The sequence below is a fragment of the Taeniopygia guttata genome, chromosome W, assembly GCF_048771995.1.
Source record: "Taeniopygia guttata chromosome W, bTaeGut7.mat, whole genome shotgun sequence".
NCBI lineage: Eukaryota > Metazoa > Chordata > Aves > Passeriformes > Estrildidae > Taeniopygia > Taeniopygia guttata.
The window spans coordinates 23,191,055-23,202,276 of NC_133064.1; the positions used below are offsets into that span (position 1 = coordinate 23,191,055).

General features: G+C 52.9%; 1 long non-coding RNA gene across 1 annotated transcript; it reads left to right on the plus strand.

Moving 5' to 3' along the window:
- Positions 1-8,474: 8,474 nt before the first annotated feature.
- On the plus strand, positions 8,475-9,405 carry LOC140682135 (uncharacterized). Its single transcript, XR_012053398.1, has 2 exons — positions 8,475-8,847; positions 8,991-9,405. It is a non-coding gene; the product is annotated as an uncharacterized lncRNA (long non-coding RNA).
- Positions 9,406-11,222: the final 1,817 nt, after the last annotated feature.

An 11,222-nucleotide genomic window follows, 5' to 3' on the forward strand; every position in this document is an offset into this window, starting at 1 on the left:
TTCTCCCGCAGGCAGAATTCCGGTTTATTGCAGCTTGGCTGGGAAAGCAAAAACCGAAATGGCTGCGGCTTGCCGTGCCGGAGTTTGTTTGTGCCGCTCTGCCGATCGGGGGCGGGGCAGCACGCTCCAGAGCTGGCTAAGAGCCAGGAGAGGTGGCGCGCGGGGCTGCGGCGCAGTGGCAGACTCACGCGGGTGCCGCGGCGGCAGCGGCAGCGGTGGCAGAGCGGAACAGCCGGGAGGGGGTCGCCCAGAGCGGCGGCGGCGGGGCGGCAGCAGCGCGCAGGGGCCAGCCGAGAGAAAAGCCCGGGGCGTCTCCCGCCTGCTGGTTAAGTACAGAACAGGGGAAACCCGGGTCAGCCAATGGCGTAACGCCACAGGGGGTCTGAGGGCAGTGGGGTGCAGGGGTACACCCAATGGGGAGCGGCCAGGTGGAGGGTCCCAGGTCGTCTGCCGACCCCGCAGCATCCCGGGGCGGGATGCCGAGTGACTGACAGGCGGTCTGAGATGTAAACATAGTGACTTTGCACTTTCTCAGGAAAGCAAACTGCAGGGAGAGATGGGAAAACCCGGGGGGTCGTTACAGAGCGCGGGGGGGTACATGGAACGAACTTATACATAATACAAATGTGGTAAAACATATAATAACACAATTCCACATCCCCCCCTTTCTGTTTTTCAAAAAAACAGAACGGAAAATAACTTAGATGGGAGATTTTACAGTCCTGTTCCCCATCGTTGAACCCGATGTCCTCTGGGTGTTCTGCTTGGTTCTTTTCTGGCTGTTTGCGTCGAGCGGTGTCAGCTCTGATGGGGCGGTGAAGACTGCGCGGTCAATGTGCACGGTGGAATTGATGACCTTTAAACCTTTTAACATTACTAAAACTTATAATAAGAACAATGAGTGTTAACAGTAACATAAGTCCCGTTTCTGAAATGGATTGGATTCAACCTGTGAGACTTCATCCTTCAAAGCGACCTCAGCCAGTCACTTGCGAGAGGGATGAAGCTTACATCTGAAAAACAACTGGAACATTAATTAGCATTCTAGGGAGGGGAGGTCTAAATCAAAAGGGAAGAGTGAGTCTAGGGAACTGGATGGTGAAAGGGAAGACTCTGAAAGAGAAGGTGTTGAATCAAAAAGGAAGGGAGGAGACTTTCTCTATCTGCGGAGGGCTGCATGTCTCACCTGAGGATCTTTTTTCTTATCAGTCTGGTGCTTGGGGACATATGGCCGGACAAATTTGGACGGGACCCATCTCAGGCCTGAGGGCGTGGACACGCAGGCGTATCCCCGTCCCCAAGTGACTAACTCGTGGGGCCCTTCCAGCTGCCAAGTCTCCGGATTATTGATGAGCACTGGTGGTTTTTCCTTGACCTTGCTCTGCTCGTGGTTGCCAAAATGCCTAGTGATTGGTGGGTTGAGGTTTTTAAAAGAACAGTTTAAGAAATTCAGTGTGAAGAGGGCACGCGCGAGTCGAACTTGGGGGGACTCCACCTTCATAGTTGGTGTTTGTTGTTTCAGCACACGTTTGAGACTCTGATGAGTCCGCTCCACTACGGCTTGACATGTCGGGGAATATGCGATGCCAGTTTTGTGCTCTATTCCCCATTGCTGCAGGAAGCTGGCAAATCCCATGGATGTGTACCCGGGGGCATTATCTGTTTTTATTAATTTTGGGATGCCCAGCATAGCGAAGGCCTGTATCAAATGCTTTTCAATGTCTTTGGCTTTCTCCCCTGCATGGGCAGAAGCAAAGACTGCCCCAGAGAAAGTGTCTACAGAGACATGGACGTCCTTCATCCTCCCAAAAGAATGGATGTGAGTAACATCCATCTGCCATACCTGGCAGGACTTCAGACCCCTAGGGTTAGCCCCTGAGCTCACCGATGGTAGGGGGAGCAACTTACAGGACGGGCAGGTGGCCACACTGGCTCTGGCCTGGTCACGGGTGAGGTGAAATTGCCGGACCAGCCCAGGCGCATTCTGGTGGTAAAACTGGTGGCTGATCTTAGCTTGCTGGAACTTGTCTGGGAGCGGTGCTACTTGAGCCGGGGCGGCAGCGAGAGTCGGCACGCCAATTGCCCTCTGCCAAAAACCCTGGCAAGTTGGTATGTGACCTGATATGCATCACGTAAAAGGGTTGCTCTCGGTGGGAGACTAGCTTAATCAGTTTCGAGAGCAACTTGTGCAGGGCTTCGTTGGACACACCCTGCAGGGCAGCATACTGCGCTCTAGACACTACACCAGTGTTGCCTTTATGAAAGACAACGGCGACTTGGTTACAAGAAGGCAGCACGGCAGCCCGGCCTCGCCCGGGCCACTCGGGCTAACGACAAACACGCTGACACCAATGTGGTGGACGGTCGAAAGCCTTTATTATCTTATCTCATGGGTTTAAATAGTCTTGGGGGTCTTTGCTACGTCAGAGGGGGGTTGGTGGGGTCTCTAGGGTTAGTTGGGAGTGGAAAACTACTGGGTTAGGTGTGGTTACATGCTCTGGGGTTAATAGATAACGTGAAGCAGGGAGAAGGGGGAAGGGTCTCTCTTTCCGTCACATCCCGAGATCTTCCATTCGCCTGTCCCTATCTACCACATCTCCCCTCCCCTTATCATATATAAAATGAGGTAGTCGTAGATATAGGCACTGGAGTGAGGTACAAACTTGTAACTTGTTGAGGAAAGGGTGGTTTGGTAAATCTGAGTAATTTTCGCAAGGTGAGTCTCGAAGGCTTTTGCGACTGACTGTGTTTGCAGTTTTTGGTTTACAGCATTTGTTGGTGGCCTATGAACAAAATGTTCACCCTTTCTAGACGGGCCTTAACAAACGAGACTAGTTTGTTCAGCAGGCATGGTCCTATGGTAACAGCTAAAAGCAGTATTGCCAGTGGACCTACCAGGGCGGAAATTAGAGTGGTGAGCCAAGGTGATCGATTGAACCAGGATTTAAACCAGATCTTTTGGGTTTCCCTGTCTCTCTTTCTCTGAGCCAGTCTGTCTCGGAGTTCTGCCATGGAGTCTTTAACAACTCCCGTATGATCTGCATAAAAGCAGCACTCCTCTTTCAAGGCTGCACACAGTCCTCCTTGTTGCATGAACAAGAGGTCCAGTCCTCGCCTATTTTGTAAAACTACTTCTGAAAGCAAAGAGACTGATTTCTCCAGATAGGAGATGGATTTCTTGATCCTCTGCAGGTCTTCGTCGATGGTCATTTGCAGCTGAGAGAGTCCGTGCTGTTGGGTCGTGATGGCTGAGACACCCGTGGCTGTGCCAGCTGCTCCCAGGCCAAGCAGCATTGCGATGGTTATACCTGTGATAATTTCTCTTTTGTGGAGTCTGTCAGGTTCCTTGAGAAGGTGGTATATCTCTTAGTCTGAGTGGTACAGGACCCTAGGAACAATCAGAACTTGGACACAGAAGTCGGTAGAGTCATTAAATTTGGCAAGGAACACACAAGGACTCACTCCAGATCTCTGGCAAACCCACATCCCAGATGCGGATGGGACCACCCACTTATTGGTTTTTCTGTTGGGCTTGACAACTTTAGTGCAGAAGTTGCCTTTCTGCTTTGCTAAAGTTGCATTTCCAATACATCTGCCTTGTCCTGTGATTTGACTCAGGGTGATTCCTCTGCGGGGAGTGTCCCATCTGCACTGGTGGAGGGCACTGGCTGTGGAGTAACTGAAGGGGGTGTCTAAAGCAATGCCTTCGTAGAAAGGGGGTTTAACATCATAGCAAAGCCAACAGGAGTTAGTCAGGTTCGGTTTGGTTTCGTTTAGGGTTAGAAAGGTAGCTTCTAGCATACGAAAGATCGGGTTTGGGTCTGACTCAGCCGTGCGGCCTATCTGGAGGGTATCTGCAAGGCCGGTCGGGGTCTCAGTGACTTTTGGGGGCAAGGTTTTGGGGTGGGTTGTGTTTTTCCCTCTCAGCACGTTCTTGATAACTTTGTTGGGTCCTACTGGTCGAGGTGCTGGTGGCTGGAGCCTGATAATTCGCACATTCACCCACCTCCTCGGTCCTCTGAGGACCACTGTCCACGTTCTACCCGTGGCCCAGCTAGGGTGATCTGGCTGTAGGATGGTCATGTTATAACTAACGCATCCCCGTAATCTAGGCTGTGCATTGTGGTCTCCGCAGCCAAAGGGTGCCCAGGTGAACTGTAAGAATTTGTCGGGCTCCTGCGGTTGCCACCCGTCTCCCCATGGTCTGGCATCTGTAACAATGGTTTCGCAGCCCCAATATCCGCAGTGTCCCCACCCCGGGTAGTCGCAGTACCTTTTCCCTGGGTTGGACGCTGGGCACCAGTAGGATATGTACATGAGTATGATGTGTGGGTTTGTGGGCCGTAGTTCTGGTTGTCCTGGAAACAGGTCGGCTATGTGGAACACGAAGGATGGGGTGTTCGCTATGGTGACCTCTTTGAACACCTTGTCACTTGAAAGATGTTGCATGACCCACCTAAATGGCTGGTGAGGGTAGTGGCCTGGGTCGGCTTGTCCCCCGGCCACAAGCCCTAACAGCAAAATCGCACAGAGACACTGTGCATGTCTGGGTCTCACCAATGTGGGATTCTCAGGTTTTGTCTGGCGGTTTGGTGGTCTGTCATCTCCCTCTGGAGCAGGGGTGTATGCATCACGGGGACGATCCATGAGCATGTCCTGTAAACAAAACTCACAGCTTTTCCATTAGTTTTATTCTGAAGGTCAGTTTCATTGGCAGCAGTGGGTGTGTGGCAGTGGCCCTTTCCTCCCGCAGCTTCAACAGGATCCCCGCAGGCGTGTTTGGGGTGGAGGCGCCGCGGCGGGCTGCCGTGCTGGCTGGGGGCAGCTCACCACGATGTGACCTGCCTCACCACACTTGAAGCACGCCATGGCACTGATCAGGGTGTGGACAGCTGCCTGAATGGGCGTCAGGTGCTCTTCCCTTACTACATGTCTGATCATGTCAGCCAGGCTGGCTCCGGCTGGCAGGGAACGGAAGATATCCTTGGTGACAGAGTTGCACTGCTGGCGCAGGCAGTCAGCTACCACAGGGCTCTTTGCCTCTGCTGGCAGGGTAGAGGAGTCTATCGCTGCCTGCAGGCGATCCACGAACTGCGTGAAGCTTTCGCTTTCTGCCTGCCTCACGGTGGACCATGGCGCCGGCTTAGCCACGACTCGAGAGGCTGCGTGAATAGCCTCCCTGGCAGCCCGAGTGGTCGCCCTGACCTCCTCATCTGCATCTGCGTGGCTTGTTGCTGCGGCGTGATCATATCATCGTGCTTTCCTATCAGTCTGGATAAGCTCGATCTGTGCAGTTGCTGCCTCGCACCAGATGCTTGGGCTAATAGCTTCCTACAATTATCCTCCCATTCCTGTCTGAACACAATCATTCCCGCACCATCAAGTATCATGCGACCTATTCGCTCAATATCAAAGGGAAGCAGGTCGTCATTACTAAAAAGACCATCTATTAAAGTGGAGACTATGGCCGAATTGATTCCTTTTTCTGCAATGGCTTTGACAATTGACTGTACATCTTTTGGGTTTACTGGGATATATACCCTTTGTTGGTTCCCCTCCGGGCCGGTGAGCCTCACCGGGAAGGCTTGTATGGCAGCCGCTGGGAACCATTCAGCACAGGCTATTTTTATTTCTCCCCAGTCGGTAAACTGGGCTGGTTCGTATTGTAGTTGTTTTTCGGTGTGGCTTAGAGCTTTACTCGGTTTTGTCTTAAATCGCGTTGGCTTTGTTTCCTCCGTCTCAGAGTTCCAGCCGGCTCCCGTCAGCTCTTCCGAGCCGGCGGAGCTGCTGCCGGGCTCCGAGTCGGAAGTTGAATGCCGGCGCACTTCCGGGGCTCGGTGCCCTTTTGTCTGGCTCTGAGCTCGCTCCTCCCCGCGGGGGTGGCGCCGCTCCCGCCCCCCGGATTGCCCTGCCTCCTGCAGGGGGAGGTCTCTCCCTTACATGGTGGCTGTGTCAGGCACGGCTGCCAATTGGCTCTGTGCTCTCTGCCGCTCTCCTCCTCTTTCTCCCGCGCACGCGCGTCCCTGAAATCGCGCGCTTCCCGGCTTTTCGCGCCAAGACCACCCGCGCCCCGCCCCTCTCCTTGGCGGCCAGCGCCATTTTCAAAGGGCTGAGGTGGCAGCGTGGTTAGCATCTCCACCAGAGCCGCGGTTTCTGCGCCTCTGGCTTCCCCCGCCAGCTCCTGCCAGAGGCATTCTGCGGGCTGCTGCACCTCCGGCTACGGGTCGCGGACCGGCGGCGGCGGGACGGACGGGAAAGCCGCGGTTTTTCGGAGGGCTTCCGCGGCAGGAACTGGCCTCTGGCCCGGGGAGGGGAGTGACGCGCCGGGCCCCCCCGGGTCTCCACTCCCGGGCGGATCGTCCTCAGGGACGGTCTGCGCTCCCGCTCCCACCCTGAGCCCGGGTCTAACTAATAAACACGCAAGCGCCGCGCTCCACGTCTCTTGCTCTTCTATTGCTCTGCGCGCAGCTTTCTCTACTTTGCCCCACACCTTAAGGCTTTTGCCACTGCCTGAGAATTTTGTGTCCTCGGCCAGCGTGGCTGTGCATTTTTCCCATATTCCCGGATGTATAACATCCACTGGGCGTTCGGTCGCCCCAAGCTCAAGCAGCCTTGCTATGGCAAGATAAAAGTCTTTGAACTTACACTCGATACCCCACTGCTTATAAATCACACTTACGACCCTGGTGATGCTGTCCATGACACTCGCGGGTCCTGGGACGTCTCCCTGCGCCAAGATACGGTCTGACCGCTCCGGCCGCTGCTCCTGTCCAGGCGAATCCCGCTACCCGAGCGAATTTTTCTTCTCCCGGGTTTTGGCACCAGATTTGTTGCCTTTATGAAAGACAACGGCGACCTAGTTACAAGAAGGCAGCACGGCAGCCCGGCCTCTCCCGGGCCACTCGGGCTAACGACAAACACGCTGACACCAATGTGGTGGACGGTCGAAAGCATTTATTATCTTATCTCATGGGTTTAAATAGTCTTGGAGGTCTTTGCTACGTCAGGGGGGGTTGGTGGGGTCTCTAGGGTTAGTTGGGAGTGGAAAACTACTGGGTTAGGTGTGGTTACATGCTCTGGGGTTAATAGATAACGTGAAGCAGGGAGAAGGGGGAAGGGTCTCTCTTTCCGTCACATCCCAAGATCTTCCGTTCGCCTGTCCTATCTACCACACGCCAGATACATACGCCGAATCGGTTACCAAATTAAAAGGTATAGAGAATCGCTCAAAGGCTCTAACAACAGCAGCCAACTCAGCTATTTGAGGGGAACCTTCCACCTCCACAACATCTGCCTCCCACTGCTGCGTCTGGGGGTCTTTCCAAGTTATCACAGACTTGTGAGAACTCCTGGACGCATCTGTAAAAACTGTTAAAGCTTTGAGTGGCTTTTCGCTCTGAATTTGTTTGATTCGAAAATTTTGTGAGCTGTTCTCAAAACTGAAATTTTGCCTGTGTAGCTCTCTAGAGAGAACTGAAGGGATTCATTTTCCTGTAACAGGTGTTCTAGCATGGCCTTGGTGAATTGGCCTGATTCCAATTTGATGGGAATGTGAATGCATTCAAAGTCACCTCCAGCTAACTCTCGGATCCGCGCTCTTGCTTTGCGGATCAGTTCCGCTACTAACTCCTGTGGCCTTGTCATTCTCTTGGACCGATGGTGACTTAGGAAGACCCATTCTATGATGGAGAGTGGGTCCCTTCGGTCTTGGCCCTTGCCCTTCTTTAGGGTGTCTGTCCATTGAAATATCACACCATGGAGGTGTGGCAGCCTGCCCAATATGATGAATTTAAAAGGCAGGTCCGGATTGTACCGGTGGGCCTGTCTGGCAGACATTGTCTCCTGGACCCTAATCAAAGCTGCCTGGGCCTCTGGGGTGAGCTCCCTGGGAGAACTCGGCTCCTCCCCCCCTTTCAATAAATCGAAAAGAGGGGCTAGGTCTCTTTTTGTAATGCCGAACCATGGCCTCACCCAGTTCAAAGAACCGCACAGCTGCTGGACATCTGCTAGGGTCCGAATTTTATTTTTGATAGCCAATTTTTGCGGGGTGATAGTCCGCTTGTTAATTTCCAAACCCAGGTACTTCCAGGGTGGTGTCGTGGTTTGACACGGAAGAAGAATTTTTCTGGAAGGGAGAGGTCAATTTGGACATTGACCAATTGAAGGTAGACACGCCTCTGAGAACACAGAGGGGTTAAAAGCAGAATTCCCAGGAGAACTCGCTCTCTTGGGTTCCGGTCAGCAGTCTGTGCAGGACTCTCCCCTGCCCGGCCACGAGCTGGGTGGGGGAGGGGAGAAGCCATGTGGCCTTCGGAGGTAGGCCCAAGGGTGGAGGGGCTGGAACCCGGGTTGGCCCCCTGCAGATGGAAGGGTGGACAAAATCTGGGATGTCTCCGTTCCCCCCAGAGTCTCTGTCTCTCCCAAGAGAGAAAAAGAGACAGCGGTGGTTTTATCAGCAATTCGCCGCAGGGAAGGAGAAGAGCGGGAGGGCCGCAAGGTGCCCAGCCGGGCTGTGGGAGCTGGAGCCTGGGCAGCAAGCCATCTCTGGGAGTCCGGACTTTTAACCCTTCCTGAGAAATGAAAGCTTTGTGAAATTTTTCTCCTCCTTGGTTTGACAAAAGAGAGGAAGAGAGACAGCCTGGGACCCAGGATGTTGGAAGGAGAAATTCTAGGTAGGAGGAGATGATGGAGTGGCTGTTTGGCTGGACTTTTTCTTGGTAGCCACAGACTGAACTGATCTTCTCCTCCAAAGAGAGACTGTATTTTAGGAGGATGCTGGTGAGCCAAAGAGACCATGCTTCAGCTGGGAAAAGACAGAAGTGGAGCGAACAGGGAAAAGTTAAGGAGGTTTGTGGTGGTGCCCCCTGTCTTCAGAGAGGAAGAAGAGAAGAAGATGTCTGTTCGTGGATCCTCGGCCCCAGGGGAAAATGGGGGGGACTGTTGGTCCCAAAAATGAAAAACTGAACTGTTGTTTTTTCCCCTCTTGGCAGGGCATCCTTGAAAGGAAAAATCCTAAAAGCAGTCTGTCCATCCATGCATTGGTGGTGAGAGCAGTGTGCATGGAAAGGAGAGGGTCACCACTGGCAAACTTTTTTTTCTCCGGGCGGTGCCATGTGGTGACATGGAAGCACATGATGTGGCAGCTGTGTTTCTTGGGGGGTCTGTGGCACAAGAGAGACTCCTGTCTCCCTGCAGATGGACTGGGTGTTGATTATCTGGAGGGTGGAAACCTGATTGGGGTCCAGATTGTGTCTCACTGTGGTTTGTTGGAGTTGAGTGATGGGAGGAGGAATGCTTTAGAAGGTTTTCATTTTGAATTGTGTGTGTTTCTTTCTTCTTCCCCCCCCCCCCTTTTATAGTAGCATAGTGGTAGTAGTTTATTAAAGTTTTTTTACTTATTATTAAGCTTGGGCCTGCTTTGCTCTGTTCTCGATCGCATTTCACAGGATTCAGTTGAGAAATTGCATTTTCATGGGGGGGCACTGGCATTGTGCCAGTGTCAAACCATGACAGGTGGCATCTTTTGAATCTTGTCCTCTCGCAGTTTGAACCCTGCAGTAACCAATGCATTGGTTGCCAGGTCAAGCGCGTGTGTAAGAAGATCATCACTGGGAGCACAAATCAAGATATCATCCATATAATGTTGGATGATTACGCCCTCGGTGGCTGTACGGACTGGGGTCAGCAATGAAGCTACATACCGCTGGCAGATGGTGGGTGAGCATTTGAGGCCCTGTGGCAACACTCGCCAATGGTACTGCTCCATTGGGGCTTCTCGGTTGACGGACGGAACCAAGAAGGCAAAACGTGGCGCGTCTTCCGGGTGCAAGGGGATATGAAAGAAGCAATTTTTTATGTCAATTACATCCAATTCCCAATCTTTTGGTAGCATTGTGGGGGACGGCATCCCTGGTTGGAGGGTCCCATATTTTCGATCACATTGTTGATGGCACGGAGGTCGTGGAGCAGCCGCCATTCGTCTTTGCCTGGTTTTTTCAGGACAAAGACGGGGGAATTCCAAGGAGATGTTGTTTCTTGGATATGTCCCTTGGCAAGTTGCTCTGCCACGAGCTTTTGGAGCGCTTTTAATTTTTGTTTATTGAGCGGCCACTGCTCTACCCAGATCGGAACATCAGAAAGCCAATTCAACTTTTGGGTAGGACGCTCCTCAGTGACCGCTGCCCGAAAAACCTGGGGGGTAGGAATGGTCAATGTGACCCCCCACTGGGTCATTAGGTCCCTTCCCCACAGGGGCTCTGTGTAATCTAGAACAAATGGACGTAGGTAAGCTGATTGTCCGTTTGGCCCCTCAAATTTTATGATGTTTTTTGACTGTTTTGCCAATTGTGCCCCTCCAACACCTTGAATGTGTCCAGCCACGTTCTGCAACTCCCAACGCGACGGCCAATCCCGTGAGGGGATGACCGTGACGTCTGCCCCTGTGTCCTAGAGGCCGTTAAGCCACTTGTGCTCACCGCCATTCCACATGTAACACGCGATCTTGGGTCTTTCCTTCCCAATTACCTGGGCCTGACACACCTCGTAGATTTTCTCTGCAGTTTTCATCCATAGGTCTTCCGGTTAGACGGGGGCCCCAGATACAGGTATGGCCTGGGCGATGATTTGCCCTTTGGGAAGGTAGACTGGCGGGTGAGCACAGTGCAGCCACAGCACCAGATGTTTAGGGTTTGCAGATGTTAAATTGGGTGCGATAGTGATGTCGAGTGGCGTGTATTTTGTGTCCCCAAGGACGATGTACTTACTGTGGAGTCTCCTCCAGGTCCCTGGGTCCTGTGTGTCAACAGTTACAAAGTGCCAATTGCTGTCCCTGAGCAGTAGGGGTTCCGTTAGGGCCAACCTGTATGGAGAGAAGTTGGACTGGGTGTTAAGGATTGGCCTGGGATGGTCGGGGTCCCGACCAAGCCATGCCTGCGAGATGAAATTCCCGACTCCCCCCACGCAGGCTGGTTCACCAGCTCTTATTCCCCTATTGTGCAATCCAGTAATGTCATGTCTGGTTTTAGAGTTCTTGTCCTCACATGGGTATGCTAATGTGTTGTCCCTCCTGTCCCCTGATGTTATGTTTCCCACCAAATTTGTGTCCTCACGCAGGGAGGGACTGCGCTGAGAGACTAGTTTTTTGATTGTCCCCCTGGGTTGGAGGCACCTTGCCCTTGCTGTTGGTTTTTAAAACGTAAGAAGTCCTCTTTGAGGGGGCAATG